This window comes from Meleagris gallopavo, chromosome 10 (assembly GCF_905368555.1).
Source record: "Meleagris gallopavo chromosome 10, MGAL_WU_HG_1.1, whole genome shotgun sequence".
Taxonomy (NCBI): Eukaryota; Metazoa; Chordata; class Aves; order Galliformes; family Phasianidae; genus Meleagris; species Meleagris gallopavo.
The window spans coordinates 25,742,875-25,760,046 of NC_139413.1; the positions used below are offsets into that span (position 1 = coordinate 25,742,875).

Sequence of the window (17,172 nt, forward strand, 5' to 3'; positions counted from 1 at the left end):
CTTGGTGTAGGCAATATAATAGAGACGAAGGCTTCCAAACAGCAGGGAAATATATAAATATAAGAGAAAAAAAGAAAACCAGGAGATGCTAGAACACAGGTGGAACCTTTCACAAACCAGACCAACTGTATTAAGAAGTGTACACTTCTATTTTTCCAAGTTTTCTCCATATTCTCAGTACCACCACCACCTGCTGAAGGATGCCTCGCTGTTTTCCAAGCAAAACTGTGTTCATTTAAAATGAAATGCTTTCTTAGTGGCTTCTCCTAATGCAAGCACTGTTAGCAAAACTGCACCTATGTGTCTACAGGTAGTGTCCTTTCAGGGATTTTCCAGCCTCCAGCGGGGAGAAAGGGCTCAGATACCAGTCTTTGTGGTAGCTACTTAAACACAAGAGCTACTTTGCACTCTGCATTAAAAACATGCTTTGAAATAAGGTTAAAAATCAACAGTTATGGGACTATCAAAGAGTCAATTACTGACTTCTTTATTTTTTCCAAAATAAAATAAAATTAGGAGAAGCACTTAATGCCCTGCCTGCATCTCAGTTGTGTTAATACTAAATCACATGCAGTCTGTAAAGGTCTTCCACAACAGAGATTTGAAGCAGCCCTGATAAATAATTCAGATGATTTATGTAATTAGTTTAAAATGCAATACACTTCTTTTTCTTGATAATTTCAGACATGAGTGCCTGTTATAAATGTAATACTTAGTTGGAGACAAGCTTCATATCAAACAATTCTTGAAAAAAAACATGGTGTGGAAATGGATGTCTAGACATTGCGTGGATCTCTGGGTGTGAAGAGGCACTCTTCCCAAATTGTCTCAATGCACACATTTCACACTGATTGCTGGACCACAATGCTGAGCTGAGGCTCCAGATCTGCTGCCTGCTCCTCCTAATCTTGGCAGCCGAACACAAGCTGAGAGACTTTCCCACACCATCCCAACTCACTTTTCTGGAATCACCTCATATTTCAGAGGCAAGATCCATAGTCAGGCTATTCTGATGAGACAGGGCATTGGATTGCACAATCACTGTTGTCACAGCCAAAGGTGATGGTGGACATGAATGATAGGCAACCACATCTCCCCAGTTTTGTAGAAGTGGCTCTGAAACATTTTTGTGCTTCGCTGTCACAGTTCATTTCAATATTGCAACTGACAATTAAAAAGGAAACAAAGGAAACGTTAAGGCTGGTGTACTAGCCCAGACTGAGGGTCTGACTGTGAAAGATCCTGCCTGCTTTAGCCAAGACCAACACATGCAGCTCTGTCATCCATCTGGAAAGGGAATGGTTGATGTTCAAACACAATCCAGAGAGAGTGAAATGAACGTGCAGGAAGGAGATTTCTTCCATTTCTAGCCCTGTAGCTGAGAGATAAAGAGGGCAGAGAGCAAAGTCTGTTCTGTTCAGGGAACAGCTTTGTATCGCATTACTCTCAGAGGCTTTTGTCTGAATTAATAAACAGTGCCTTAAGGGAAGAGGTTGGAAGCAACTTTGGCAAGATGTTAGCCCTTCCTTAGTTGAGGAGACAAGCCAGCAGCCATACGGCACTTATGGGATAATCTGCCCATAGGGAAGCTTCTTCTTAGCACTCATTAGTTAGAGGTGCGTTTATACCCTGAAGCATGAAGCACAAATCTGGGAATTTTAAAAGCATTAGTAATAAGAAATCCACAATTAGCATTGTTTCGGCTCTTTTTAATTGACCATAATGCAAATATATTTAAAATGTCTGAAAGATACTTGAAAGAAATTCCTCTCTGCTGGTATCATGTTTAAATCTGTTACAATGCCCAAAGAAAATTAACCCACATCTTAAATAATTCATGCATTTATTGGGTCAGAGGCTCTTTCAGATCTGATGCTCTGCCAATGGAAATGGCAGAGACACAAATGAGAAATTAAACAGGAGCATTACCCATGAAGTTTGAAGCTGGATCAAATCCCAGGCCTCTTGACACGGGACATGTATGGATGAAAAGCTTGTTTTCAGGTGTGCTCCTTCCAAAAGCAATGAAGGTTTTCCTTACAAGTGCCCTGCATTCAGGTCATATTAGTCATAAGCAGAGCTACACAGTTCAGCATAGTAATAATAAATTGGGAAAGATATCCAAATGCAGGAAGAGTTCAACCTATCCACAGTGCTGTGAAGACCTCCTGCAACATCAGTGAACAGACAACACTGACTTCTAAAGCTGAGACTTACAGAGAAGAGAATATGAGCAGTTTAGTGATAGAAGTTCTGCTTAAACTTTGTAAAAATCAGCACAGCAGCTGTGGGCTGCACCCTACAGGTGCACTGAAATGCCAATACTTCAACAACATATACCAATGACATTTTTTGTGCATCACTTCCCTTTAATAGGCTGGTGACCACTTAACACGTATTGTAATGAAGTGGATCTAGCTGAGGTATGCCAAGTAATTTAGCTTTTGATATAACTCTGCTAATTCACCCCTGCTGTGGCCTTTAGCACCCCCAGGTAGCCATTCCCTGGATCTCATATAAAAAATGACTGCCCATCATGATGAACCCGTGTGGTTGGTTTATATTGCAGACAAATATCTGCTAGAGATGAGGTCAGGGCCACTGAACTCACTTTATTTGTGACCCTAAACCAGTTTAGATCTTTGTTTTTAGAGATGAAAAATGACTGCATTAACCCATGCACTGCAAAGCAAGCAGCAGCTTTCTGCTATCGTGCAGTCAGCACAACACACCCCAGGACAAATACAGTGTACAAAGGCTGAGCTAAAGTCCTGGAAGGGGAACTTTTAGATCAGCTGTTACCAGTGAATTCTCTCTGTTGGAAGCACTCCAGGGATAGTTGATTAATTCAATCGGGGCATTGCAAAAGACATGGATAAGCAATCCAACATCCATTTGGGAGAGGTGGTAATGCAGCACTGCACTGTTCCGAGATAATCAAATGTCAGCCTGGCAACTCTGCTGATATGATCATTAAAGATGGGCTCAATTCCATGAAAACTCCCAGGTTTTTCATCCCTTGAGATGGAAACAGCTTTACCCCACTTAGAAGAAAAATGAATATTTTGCATATATAAAGCTCTTTCATCCCCAAGGACTTCACTCAATATGGACTAGATTTTAAAATAGACTTCCAGCATTTGCCTTTGGAGTTGTGAACAATTACTATACTAACTGCCCTACAATGTACAGGGAAACCTGCTTGGAGATGATCTCAGTATAATCATGAATGCACAAAAAGCAAAAGGATTACAGTCTCATTGCTTCTCACCTGCAAAAATTGAGTGCATGTGAGAAAGTGATACGTGGAGACTTGAACAGACAGATGGAAAATAATTTTTCACTAAGGACAAAATTCTGTAGGCTGGTAACTTCCCTGTCACTGAGCAGCAGTTTTTGGACAAAAGAATGTTAGTATGTGGTCACAGGATCCTGGGGCTCCTAACAAGATTTCCCAGTGTATTTTATATAGAGAATCTTCATGCAAGGTCTAACTTTTCCAGATAAAAGCGCGCTCAACTGGACGAGTAACTGCTCCAAAGAGAAGCACGAAACCTATCAGAAAACTCTTCACACCTGGCTCTGACCCTATCATATTTAAAGCACTTGATACAGTCTGGTTAATAATTGCCATTACGGATAAGTACTTCTCAAGTGACCTGGTTCTAGTGCTTATCATTCCTATGAGCCTGCAGATACTGATTAATTCCAGCTCTCCAAGAAGGCATTGGCACCAAGTCAGGGAGGTTGCAAGAACACCAGGAGAATGCATGGAACACCTACATTTCTTAAAAAAAAAAAAGAAAGAAAAGAGAAGAAAAAGAAAAAAGGCCATGAAGAGAACAACTCTTGGAAAAGCTCATTAAATACAAAAGCAAATGCTAATTACGTACCTAGCACGATTAGTTCTTCTTGCATAGGGAATTCTTTAATCCAACCACTTGATCTAATCCACCTGCATAATAAATGTGTTATTACGTTAAAGGAGGACAGAACAGTACCTTTCTCACTGCTCTAATAGAAAGTAAGTAGTGAGTTATTTTGCAGCGAAGCAGGAAAAGCACATCTATTTTCCATGCATGACATATGCTAACTGAGAGCACATTGGACAGCAGCTACGTTATCATTAACCAGCATTTATAAATGAAGGTTCACAGGAAGAGTAATGAAGGCTGCAGCATTTCTTTTAACATATTCTCCCATTACATATCTATCCCAATAACCTCCCAGGAAAATAAGGAGGTCAAGAGAACAGTCAAAGTTGACGATGTTGAATTTCAAAACTACTATTATTAAACATGGTAATTTGGAAAGTAAGAACTGGCAGAAGAACTGCAGTGTGCCAGTTAAACCAAAGGTGACCAAGGCCAACAAAGGACTCGAGCACGTCCATCAGTCAGGGAGAAAGAGCAGAGAAAGTAAAAATTGGACTGAGGCAATCTCCAGCTCTGGTGTATTTACAGAAAGGGAGGAATGAGTAATATGCCAAGTGAAAATGAGTATATAAAACAAAAAAGCAAAGTAAAATGAAATGCTGCACCAAACGCATCCCCTAGCTCATAAATACAGATGCTGGAACCGCAGAAGGCTGCTGGTTTGAGTCACTTCAAGGTCTCTTGTGTACAAAAACTGATATACACAGTACTGTGGTTTCACACAAACTTATAAATAAGGGCTCCCAAGAACAGTGTAAATAAAATTTACCAAAAAAAAAAAACCAACCCAAAAAACACCCCACAGATACAATGTGTAAGTGGGAAGAGCTGATTTTTAAGAGTAAGAACTCAGCTGCAAGATTTTTCTAGAAGCATATGGCCATAGCAAATGGGTAGGTCTCCTAAGAACTCTTCTCCAGAGCAGCTTCTGATGGCTGCACCTCCAGCAGGTGGCATTTTTGGTAGGGACATCTGCAAGGGTACATCCTGACGGCACGTTGAGCCACCCAAGTGCACACACACATTCATTAAGGCCAGCAGAGATGTTCCACTAGAATCACAGCACAAAGGGAGTTAGCAGCTCCCTGTAGCAACTTGTCAAATAAAAGTTGCTTTGCCACTGATTTTCTCCTTGGCCATTGTTTGTGGTGACTTACTACAACAATTTACATAAGCAAAAACCAGGAATATATGCCTTACGTGCCTTCCACAGCTTGCAGCCCACTACACAACGTGTCCAGTCTCCTATCCTTCCACAAAGCCTCAGAGCAACAGGAAAAGAGAACACAATTTATTGAAGCAGGCCCAGAAGCCCCCAGATGGCAGGCAGTCACAACAGTCGTAAGAAAGAAATAACACAGCTAAGTAAAAAGAAAGCTTACACAGCTACTGCTAAACTTACCAAATAACACCCTCCCCTTCAAGGCTTGAACTGAAAATGGAAGAACTACACAGAAGCAAGCAAATAGAAATGAAAATCTTGAGGATAAACTCAGAGCCGCGTCCTCATTACACAGCCTTAATGTAAGTCACAGGGCTGGCACAGCAACATGAACTCAGTGTATTCAGAGTTTCGGGATGTTTCTCCAGCACCTCTAAATAGATTCAATTAAACGTCTTTAAAAAGAGCACTGGAATTCACCACTGGAGATGCAGGCATGTGCTTGTGTACTATAGCAAATAGACATTGGAGCAGTAAGTCCTGGAGTGCAAAACCTATACTTCCTGTTTGCTCAGACTGAAGGGCACAGAGTTTTTATAGGGTAGAAGAATATACTGCTTAAACAAATGCTGACTTATTCAATCTTGAAAGAAAAGGCAATTTCCCTTCCTCAGTGTTTGCTGAACCCTTTGTTAAAGTAAGCACCAAAAAAACGAATTCTCAACAAAAATTTTACTCCCTTCTCTCTGCAACTGGTGTCTTCCAGCCTGTATTTACAGCACAGAAACATATCATGCAAGATATATACCAGCAGTTACTGTTATTAGGCATAGATTTGTATTTTGAGTTGTTGCTGTAGCAGTGCAATGATTCCCTAAAGGGCTCAAAGCCCTGGCCATGCTGCACACAGGGCATGTTGCAAGGATGGTATGCTGAAGAATATGTGAGATTAATGCAACATGTCTTTGCTGTTTGATTTCTGAGACAGAAATGGAAGAAGTTCCAAATATTTGGGAAATTAGTTTGTTGTTTGTTTTTTTTTTTCCTATCTTTCTTCCCCCACATAAAAATTCTAAACTCCTCAGTGCCAAGTGCACACCAGTACTGAAAGCCTGAAATTCTGAAGTCTTCAAGGACAGAAACTCAGTTCCCCTTCCAGGTCTGTTTCAAAGATATGATGTCAGGATGTGATAGCAGCTAACCTGCACGGGTATTGCTGAGAAGAGCTTTCAAATATTCACGCAACTGCTATCGCTGAATAAGCGTCGTAAGTGCTAACACAGCATATCTGACCTTACATCTGCTCCCTATTCAGCCTATTATTGGATTTAACTAAGTGAAAGGCAGAAATGAGATGTCATTTAAGATGGATTCTCTTACTTTTTTTCTCTTGTAGCATTATCTGGGATTCACACATATTCACAAGCCGAAGATATGTACTTGCTTTAGGAGGTCTGACAATCTGATAAGAGATGTAACACTTAACACATTAGCCAGAATGTTATACTGGCCTGAATTCAAGGCAACGTTCAGCAGAACATTCCTAATACCTGTCATTATTATCATCTGAGACTGATAAAACAAAAGACACAGCCAAAACTCAAGTACTTGATACTTCTCCATACAGACACAGGGGCTCCAGCTCCAGCAGAAGTGATGCTGCCTAGTTACACCAAGTCATATCAGCAATCAGCCCTATTTCTCCATGCTTCTCACCAAATTCTCACCTATAGCTGAATCTTCCCCATTCTCCGAAGATGCTCTACTGGTATCACATTGGCTGGATGGAGGATGCAGCAAGGATTCTCATCTCCTAGTTTAGCACTGTTACTACAAACCTCTCACAGATGCAAGTGCTATTCCATGCTCAGCTGCAGCTAGTTGATATCTAGAAGAAGCAGTTAAAACCAAAGCTGAGCTCTTAATTTGCTAGTAGCCCACCAACGTGTCTTTTACTCTGCATGCGCTGTTTATTGTGCAGAGCCATGGCAAAAACGTAGAAGAGTTTAAAGAATAGCTTCAGAACCAAACATCACTTTATAGGACCGTTCCAAGCATTCACTCCCAGCTCCCATCTCTCTTTAAGCAGCAGCAGTGTCAGGATGTTTTCTTTATGTCTGTCTTTATGTCTGTGTCTACTTCCACAGTCAGCTCTTAAATCACTTCTCCCTACTTCAAAGTGAAGAAATAAGTACAGTCGTATACTCCTCACAGCAGGCCTTTTCTGACTCCATTTTATGATGCTTTGGACTTCCCCAGAGCCAATGGAGTGAGGAACAAACACAGGATATTCCCTCTTCCTCTTCTCCATCCTCAAGTCTTCATATTCCCATTTTGGACAGAGCTGAAATGCCAGATAAGCTCACAGGTTCACAGCACATCCCAGTCTTAACATCTTTATCAGATGGAAACTGAAAGGCAGAGCATGCAGTTAAGGAATGACTGCTCCATGGGCACTGTAGAAGCAGATCAGCACAGCATGGCAGAATTTTGGGCCAGTTACTTCAGGCTAGTCCTTCCTTGCTGTGCGTGGGCTAGGTGTCCATTAGCAGAGAGATTAGGTGCATCTCTCCTGAGTTAGTTTCATGCTACAGAAATCCACTTTATGCACTTCAAGAACCACAGTGCATTGAATGAGAGATTACCTTAAAAGCTCACTGCTGACCTGAATTAAAACATCAGGGTAAACATCCACCCGGCAAGCAAAATTTTCCTCTGTATCCAGGTGCTGTTTTGACCTGATTTACAGCACAACATAATGAAGTCTGAGTAGTTACAGTTCCCCAATGTTAGTCACTACTCACTGATTAAAGAAATATCACACTAAAAGAGCTGATGAAATGAGGTCGACAGGTAAGGAAGAAGAAAAGGATGGAAACAACTTACAAATTCAAAATCTTAGAAGCCTTGAGTTACTTTCATTAAAATGCTTTACTAACAGAGAAAGAAATCAGCATTAGAAACAAGTTCTCAGAGCCATAATCCTCCATTCTTTTTTAAACTTTATTTTGGCTTTTAACTTTTTTTTTTTTTAATTAGTGTTTCAGTGGCAGATGTGATCAAAGCTTCTCTTTCTGAAGCAAGGAAATAAGCTTACTTCAGCTATCTCAGTGATAGATGCATTTCCAGTGCTTCCACTCTCAGTTCCAACCTAGAGGCAACTGATTTATTGTCTTTCTAGAATGCCTTTAACAGCTGTCTTTGGGTTTTGTGTAGTTATTTAACATTCAAGTTTTCATTTTATGCATTAATAATCCCAGTGGAGGTGCTTCTTTACCACCTTTCGGTTGTGGTTTGCAAAATAATTTACAGATGCTGAGACTAATTATTGCCCATGAGGTTCTGCTCTGCCAGGACACACTGCCTTCCCCGCCCAGTGACTGCACAGAGCAGTAATTCACTCAGACTGATACTGGATGAACCTGGAAGACACCAGCAAGGCCTTGATGCCATAAACACCTGCACACAGAAAAGTGCCTGCGCTGCAAACAGATTATTGAAATCAAGGAAGAAAATGAGCACAACCCTTTCTTTGGGTCATTCCTGGCATAGATTAAAATGATCCTAGGAAGGTTTTGAGAACGCGTGGTCAAATCACAGTGCAGCTAGAAAAAAATGAATCTTAAGAGTAACTAACAGCTGTGTGGCAGACTAATGAGGAAAATATCAGCTGTCCAAAGGCTAACACCCATCTGCATAGATACAGTGGTATCGCATGGAGGAAGAGATACAGTCTGGGAGGTGCACAACTGCAGCATCCGAACTTACAGCACGCAGAGAGTGCACAGCACATGAAATATAAATTAAGTCTGTATGCACACTTGGCAAATAAATAAAATATTTAACCACTTAAGGAGATAAGAAATAGATGGATGCATAAAAAGAGGATTATACTGCATAAAGATGAACTAAAGCTGGAACTCCTTTGGGGTTAAAATCCATTCTTGATCTCCAGTCTCCAGGGTTATACTTGCTCTCTCTCACTCTGATGTGAATGAAGGTTAGTTAAGTCAGTTACAAGCTCAACTGAGCATCTGAACTGGGCTAAGCAAGCCTGCTCCCTACTTTGTCCCTGGCCAAATAGCAACACACAGGAGAGCCAGCAGTGGTCAGCAGGATAAACAGCCCATGAGGGTCAGCCCTCCAGTCTCCCTGCCTGGGATTGCTGGCAGTGCCAAGCACGTGAGTTGATGTGACAGAACAAGAGAGCAGCAATAAGTCCCAGATAGCTTACTGTTGTCTTGGCCATCCAATAAACTCAAGCTTTAAAAGCAGATGTGAACCCGAGAGCAAAATATTTGCATGAAAGCAAAATCTATGCTTGTTTTTAATAAATAACAACAGTGGCAGTTACATACCTGAAGAGAGGCATTTTCAGAAAGAGATGCGAAAAAAAAAAAAAGAACTGTCAAAAAATACTGTTCCTATTTCCACTAACCAAAGAGAGCATAAAGACACCTACAGATGCCGTAACTATTGAAGGCTCGGCAACTGAGATGCCAGACTTTGCTCAGGTATAGATATAGGTACTTCTAGAATCATTTTAAGATCATTTTAAATGTATATGCAATTTAAATAAGCAGAAAGTGATCCTAGAGCTTACATATAATATGTAAACAAAGAATACTGAAATGCATGATTTTAATGTCAGTACTCGGTTCAAAAAACATCCATTTCAAATAGCAAAGGACAGAGGGAAACACACAGCCTGCATTCATAGCATGCTTGTTCAGACAGCCATAATTTTTCCTAGACTGCAGCCTGCTCTCCATTTCTTACTCTCTTCAGCTTCAAGGTGTGCTAAAGCAGGGATGCACGAGGAAGAAAAGGTCTCATTTTACAAAGCACACACAGTCAGGCTAGGTATGATGGCAGCCAAGGCATGAGCAGAGTATCCTGTTAGAGCCAGGTACCAGGGGAACAGAGATACAGCCAAGGTTAGATCAAAATACAACCCAAGGTCCAAGAAGCAGCTCAGAATGAAAGCAGAGAGCTCAGCTGCTGCCAGCAGAGGAGCACTTATTTCACTTCCCAGAGGCCAGGTGCAGTGGAAGCTGCAGGCCTGATGAAACCCTTAGAGAGACTGTTAAGGAGACACAGATGGAAAATAGATCCAGCCCACACCTGAGCATCCTCAGCCCTCACCTCCCTCCTGCTGCAGGAGGCAGTTCTGGAGATGATCTATTGATGTCACGTATCATAGGGACCACTAGAGAACATGAGCAAACCTCCTGCTGGCTCCAGCTCACTGTCTCATTTCATAATAACAGTTAGCCTTGCCTCCTTGTGGTTACGTCAGTCCAGTCAATGAGAAAGCCAGAGGCACACCTTGCTTCGCAACTCCAATTTGCACAGGGAAAGCAAGCACATTTGTGGCTGCTATTTAACTTCTTCCTCATCTAAATTCATCTGAATCAGACCCTCAGGCTGTGTGATGATGGTCAGTGCAAGCTACAGCAAATCACAGAGCTCTCTTTCTCATCGGGACTTCCTACCCAAATGTAAATGCAGAACAAAGCAAACCTCTCATCATTGCACTTCTGCTGCTTAGCTGCTTACTAAACACTTCTTTAAATGAAAACTGTTCCATGGACATCTCATTCAGTAGCAGGGCACTCCAAGGACACAGAAGGGTTAATGCGACTGGTATCAGAGTATGGCTCCATGAACAAACTGCTGCAGGGTTATGGAGTGCAGCTCCACAGCACGTTAGCTGCTCCACAGCTCTTCTCCAACATCCCCTGGAGTGACTTGTTCATACAGCCAGAATGCTGGGAGTGTGCTGGCCTGTTAGCAGCAATGCGTGCTTATTGAAAGGAGCAGATGTTAAGAATGGTTTAAAAGGTTAAGAATCACAGCATGTCTGGAAAAAGAAAGGAAATACACAGATTATCCTTTTAGTTAGCAAAATGATTGCTTGGTCCCCTCTGAAGGCCCAGTTACATCCCTCATTACTGGTGGCAACAATGGCTGCAGAGATGGGAGACGCTAGGTGGGGAAGCAATGCAGTGGCAGGGGGAAACTTGTGATCTTCAGGCCATCCTTCACAGAGTAACAGGAACAAGGTCAGAGGTTCTGAGCCTCTGACCATTAAGGCTGGAAAAGACCTCTAAGATGCTCAAGCTCAACCCACTCCACCATACCCACCTCCTATGTCCCACAGTGCTACACATCCCCACATCCCCACGGTTATGGATATCCCCAAGGGACAGTGACCCCATCACTCCCTGGGCAGCCTGTACCAATGGCTAATAGAGAATAAATGTTTCCTAATGTCCAACCTGAACCTCCCTTAGTGCAACTCAAGGCCATGTTAAAGCCTTAAGAGATGTTTAAGGGCAGTTGGATGCTGCCAAGAGGAGGTGTCTGATTGCTACAGCAATATTTACTTCTTTTTCAGGAAAAAGATGGTGAATCACACCCAAACTCCTCAAGCTGTACCTAGTCTACAAGTGAGTCAACATATACTATGTAAAGTCTGTCTGTGCATCCAGCTGCTATCAGTAGAAAAACATTCAATGCCAAATAAAGTTACCACATAACTGTGAGAACTTGCTCTCAGGAAAAGCAGAGCAAAGGCCCTTGACCAGGAGCAGGAAAGTGCCAGCTCAGGCCCTCTTTCCTGCCATGTATCTCTGTGCTCTGGCTTTCCCTGCTGGGCTCACCTCCAGCACAGTTCCTGTCTTACTAAAGCACTACAAGGAGTTATGGTCTTGAGATTTCTAAAACTTTTTCAAGAGTTAGGGTCACATACAAGTCTTAATTAAAATCACACACCAAATAAACCTTCCCAAATCAAATAATCTTTTTTCCTGAGGTCAATCAATGTGTATGGGGCTGCTGGATCACGGCCTAAACCTCTGATTGATCACCTGAGGTGAGCAGTGAGTCAGCCACAGAGCACAGGTGAAGGCAATTCACCTGTGCTGCAGGAAGGGGTGGAGCCTGGCTGCACCTCTCCTACACCCCTTTAAGAGCTGACTGCCAGTGGGGAAGGATCTCTTCTAGATATCCACTCTGTTGGAGTTTACCATGTGAGCCCAGGATAGGGTGAATGTCCTTCTTTCTTACTCTAGTGTAATAATTACATCAGCCAAACTCCTGAATATACTATATCATCTGTATATTCATTGATTGTACAACTGTATCATCTGTATATTCATTGTTTGTACACAGTGTAACTGCTCTTCTTCCTGACCCTGTAGAGACTGGCATTTTCTTCATGCTTTGTTTACAGTCCCATTGACTCCAACACTATTATTGTTTCAAATTACTATTAAGGTAGTGAATCCAAAGCAGTGCTGTTTTTTCATGGAACCTGAAGGCCAGGTGCATCTTCCTTGTTCCATTCTGAATTGCACCAAACAAGCTCTGAGCAGTCCAATGATGACCAGCCATGTGACAAAGCTGATGCCCATTTCTCCATCTAAGCTGGCTCCTCTCTTGCACCCATTTCCCTATTCCCTATCTATGTTATTTCTTACCTGGCTGCTCCCCAGTGAGGATTGCTGCACAGCTGTGCCACTGTCTGTGCTGAAATACAAAGATAGGCAGGGTCAAGTGGAAGGATTAAGGGCTGCTTAACCTCCTGGTGCTCCGGGTGGCTGCAGCCTGGGTTGCTGTATTTCATGTGTTGGCCTCACTCTCCTACATAAATCAAGATCAAAATGTTCTGTTTTTAGAGATAAAACAAAACAAAAGATGCCATTTAAACATAGGAATTAATTGTGGGCTTGGTGTTAAAATGTGAATCTATTAATTAAGCTGGATAGATGCATTTTCTTAATATATTCTGCAGGTATTACTGCATGACTTCAGCTTGTATGATGTTACAGCAGGGTCTCCCATCAGATCTTACTGCAATAGCAAACACTGGCAGGGCAGTCTTGGGCCTTTCTTCACAAAAGAAGGAAAAGGAGCCCAACAGAAATGATGCTCTTTCCTTACAGAGCTTCAATAATGAAATTAGGACTTCTAACACAGAGCTATAAAGAGTGACAAATCTCTTCTGCAATTCTTAATTTGTGTTAACCCCTTGACTCCAGCGGGTCTGAAGCTCTGACATTAAGTGCTAATGCATTTAGCATTAAACATACACACTAAATGCATTAGAATTATGCCATGCTAATGGAAGCATTTATGGTTTGTCAGATAGGTCGAGTATTTACTTCACTTGGATGTTTTCTACAAGTAAGGCAGTGTTTCTGCATACAAGCCTTGTCAGAAACACACTGATCTTTATATGGGGAAATTGCAGTGCACTATCCTGGATCTCATTGTTCTTATTCTCCCATCTTATCAGCTGAAGGCTGGAGTTTGAAAGGTTACTCTAATTAACAAAGCTTGTGATCTGTATGTTTGTTTGTCACACCTCTGAAGAAGTACCCTTTGGTTTGTAGAACAAGGAGCTAAGTGAATGCTATGTACAACCTATTCTGAGCAAAGTATGACAGAAGAGGTAAGTCTGCTCCTTCTGGTGCCTGAGTTCAGGGGTTTAAAAGAAGTAAGAACAGAAACGGGAGAAATGAGCGTCGCAGAGCATTCGCACTGTAAAATATTATCCCCCATAATATATGATGAAGTGCTCAGTCAAACAGAGACATGCTATACTTTTTAATAGCCAGTGATACAAAAGGAAGTGTATTGCAGCATGCAACACACATAAACCCCAGAACTCTTATTGCCCTGTGGGTGAGGAGGTGATCTCACCCTGTCTGACCACCGCAGCTCCCATTCTCTCCACTGTTTATATATTGGCATTCCTATGCAAAACCATAATGCTGTATCTCCTTTTAATGCCTTGCAATTAGCCATCTAAGTCGTTAGGAATCAAGCATAAATCATCCTAGTAGCCACAAAACACATTCATTTTTTTCCTCTGGATTTCAAATTATACGGGCAATAGAGATTTCATTCCAGAAAGGATTTGACACCTGATTTAGAGTTGCCATGCAGACAGATTAGGCAAATATCTATGGGAGCAACGTACGTGGCACAGCAAACACTCTGCAGTGACATATTATCAGGTTTGCCCAGGGCAGCAGAAGCTGAGAGCTGACAATGGATGGCATCTGGATGTTCAGAACAAACCCCCAAATATTGCTTGTTATTCACAGCTGACAAAGCATCACTAAGACATGCTGCTTTTGATTTCTACCTGTCAGGCTATATTCTGACCTCTGTGATTCACCCACCTGGAAAACTCCAAGAGACAATTTTATGATGGGAGAAATAAGCCTGCAACTGTATTTTTGCAAATGGGAGAGCACATGGACTGGTCTGTGTTGTTTCCCACTGACACCTTTCCCCATAAGCTGTCTATTGGCAGTGCCTGGATTACACCTAACTCCTCACTTTCTTCTCTGAAATGCTCTGTTTATGGTGAAACATGGCTGGATTCAAAAGCTCAATAATTCAGCATTAAAGGACAGTGACAAACTTAAAGAGAAAAGCACAGGCAGAGCTGGATCTGTTCAGCCCTGCTCAATCCCTCTTCTTCCCCAGCTCTCCTTGCCCCATAGTAGTGCTGTGACATCCAAGGGAAGCCACAGGGAGCCACCTCAATGGCAAACACAATGTGAACAAACACACTGACAGCTCCTGGGAGCAGAAAACACCAAGTGAGCACCGCAATATCTGATGGAAAGGCTTTGCCTCACCCCACAAACCAGAGCTGAAAATGGGAGAAACCCTCTCCCTTCTTCAGACTAGCCAGAGCATTAGGAAGGACAAGATGTCTCTCTTCCTTACCCTGTGTGGCAGAAAACTTTCTGTGGTGTGAAATCACCCTGTTTGTAGGCTTCATCCCTGGCCCTGCCATCATATCATGCAGATGCTCACTGGGGAAGAGAGCATCCTGCATGCAGGGCTTGGCACGATGGGGTTCTGCTCTTGCTGGGCTCTTCAGAACAACCATAAACATGATCAGGAATAATAATCCCCACTTAAGTTACTGCAGGTATTTTTAGGCTAATGCCAAGCTTAAAAGCATAATTCATTCACAACAATGAATAGAGCCAGCAGAGCATCAGTAATAATCCTCTCACATTACAGAAGGCATACTGAGACCTTAGAATAGCGTGGTGACGATAACTCCTCCTTATTACCAACTGTGAGCAGCAATCTGTGTGAGATATCTTTTTCAACATCAAAAAGCACATAGATCAGTGTGCAGGCAGGGGCAAAAGATGGAGATGGATGTCTTACAGAACTGAATTTTAAGGTAGGACAGTTGACATACGCAAAGAAAACCAGCCTTTCGAAACTGTTGAAAGGAGGAAGGGAGGAAGGAAATCACCTGCTAGTTTCATACAATGAAAAAGAATAACTCAGCAAACTTCTTTAGTCAGCATATTGTCAAGTAACCTGAATATAAAAGTAGCTCTGACTGCTCATATTTTAGCAATAATCTGCCTTTGCACTCCCTGATCACTATTCAGCCTGTTGTTCCTACACCTGTTCAGTTTCCTCCAGGAGTTTCCATTGACTTCCTATCCAGCAGCTCCTCTATTATCCAATTTCATGTCCTTGGTTCATTTCTGCAAGTCAACTGCATTAGTATTGCATGTGCAAGAAAAGGAGGCTGTATATTTAAAGAACCCACTGTGATCCACTTGGCCCTGTTATGCCATACCCACACCACACAGCCCTCCTGTTCCCCCCTTGTTCACCTCCCCAGGCACAGCACAACTTTGCTGCTGCTTGCCTCAAAGTGACCAAATGATTCCCATGTGCAGGAACAGTATCAACACCATTCAAACAGTGCAGCTGGAGAGCACTCATCCTTTCTCGCAGCCACAGGTGCTTTCTACCTGCTCTCTTTTTAAATGCCACATTTCAGTGGTTCATATTTTTCATGTTAGACTCTTCGCCCAGCCAGAAACCCCAGGAATGTATAAATTAATGGCTAAATGCAACCTCATGTACGAGGGTTTCTGTAATGGCACAGGATGGTGAGATAAATTATATCCGATGCTGAGGTCTGGGGGGTGGGATGTGTGCTGATAAAGCACTGGGTGTCCACGGGGAACACCTTGTACCCCAAGTAGCCCATAGAGTATAAGTCCATGATGCAAAAAGAGAAAAATAAAATAAAATAAATTGTCCTCTCTGTGTGTAATGCCTAGAGAATTACACACTGCTATTCAACACCTAAATTAGCAGTTCCCACTCTTTAAAATGAGCTCCATTTGTATTGATTTCCCTTCCTCCCCATGCCCCTTGGAGGCAAAAGGAGAACAGAGGCAGGAGGCCATTAGAAACTGCAGAGCTCTGAGGCTGCTGGGAGGGAAGGGACCAGAGAGTTAGTGGGTCACAGGTCTGGTCATCAGCCTGGCAAATGAGGGAGCAGCTCCAGCAGCACTCAGTCATGCAGCTGGAAAAGCCCTGCAGCACTGAGAAATTCTGCAGACACTGTGGGGGAAAGGCAGGAGGGAGCTCCAGCTGTAGCACATGCTCTGCTTCTGTCCCAGGGGAAGAAGGGAGCCTCTGTCCTACCTTTACTCTCTCAAGTCCCACAAGCAATGCACATTCCAGTGATTGAGAATACCTGCTTTATAGCAATTCTGGGGAAGAAACATTTCTGCTACTAATAAAAGAAAAAATAACACACAAACAGTCGTGCTGCTCAGTATAAGAGGGCATAGCAGTTGCTTATGGCAGGTAACACATGCTTCCAGAATGACTGCACAACTACTGGTAATTAATTTGTAGCATTTCCTTAGGCCACCATTACTGCATCAGTAATTTTCATGTTGGCATCGAACTACTGAATCTGGGATTTCTGCTAATGGTATCTTTTTGGATATGAAACATAAACGTGTAGCACCCTGTACAGAAAAGCAGCAACTGTAGGCAGCACAGCTGGCACTGTCGCAGAATCGAGCACCTTTTTGTGAGTAATGAATAGCTTTTGAAAAATGTCATGTAAGCAAGTAACTGATTAAACTTCATGACAAAAAGGAGCACGGGCTGCTTTGGCTAATCACTGTTCTCTGTCTGTTCAAACCCAACTCCCTCTTTGGGCCAGTGAAGACGTATCCGAATGCATACTTGAAATTAAGGTGATCTAGTGCA

General features: G+C 42.4%; 1 long non-coding RNA gene across 1 annotated transcript in view; it reads right to left on the reverse strand.

Moving 5' to 3' along the window:
- The window catches only part of LOC109369308 (uncharacterized), a 32,437-nt gene that overhangs the window by 3,850 nt on the left and 11,415 nt on the right, over positions 1-17,172 (reverse strand). Inside the window, exon 2 of the long non-coding RNA XR_014885288.1 lies at positions 3,894-3,955. This is a non-coding gene — a long non-coding RNA (uncharacterized LOC109369308). The remainder of the gene's footprint in view (positions 1-3,893; positions 3,956-17,172) is intronic.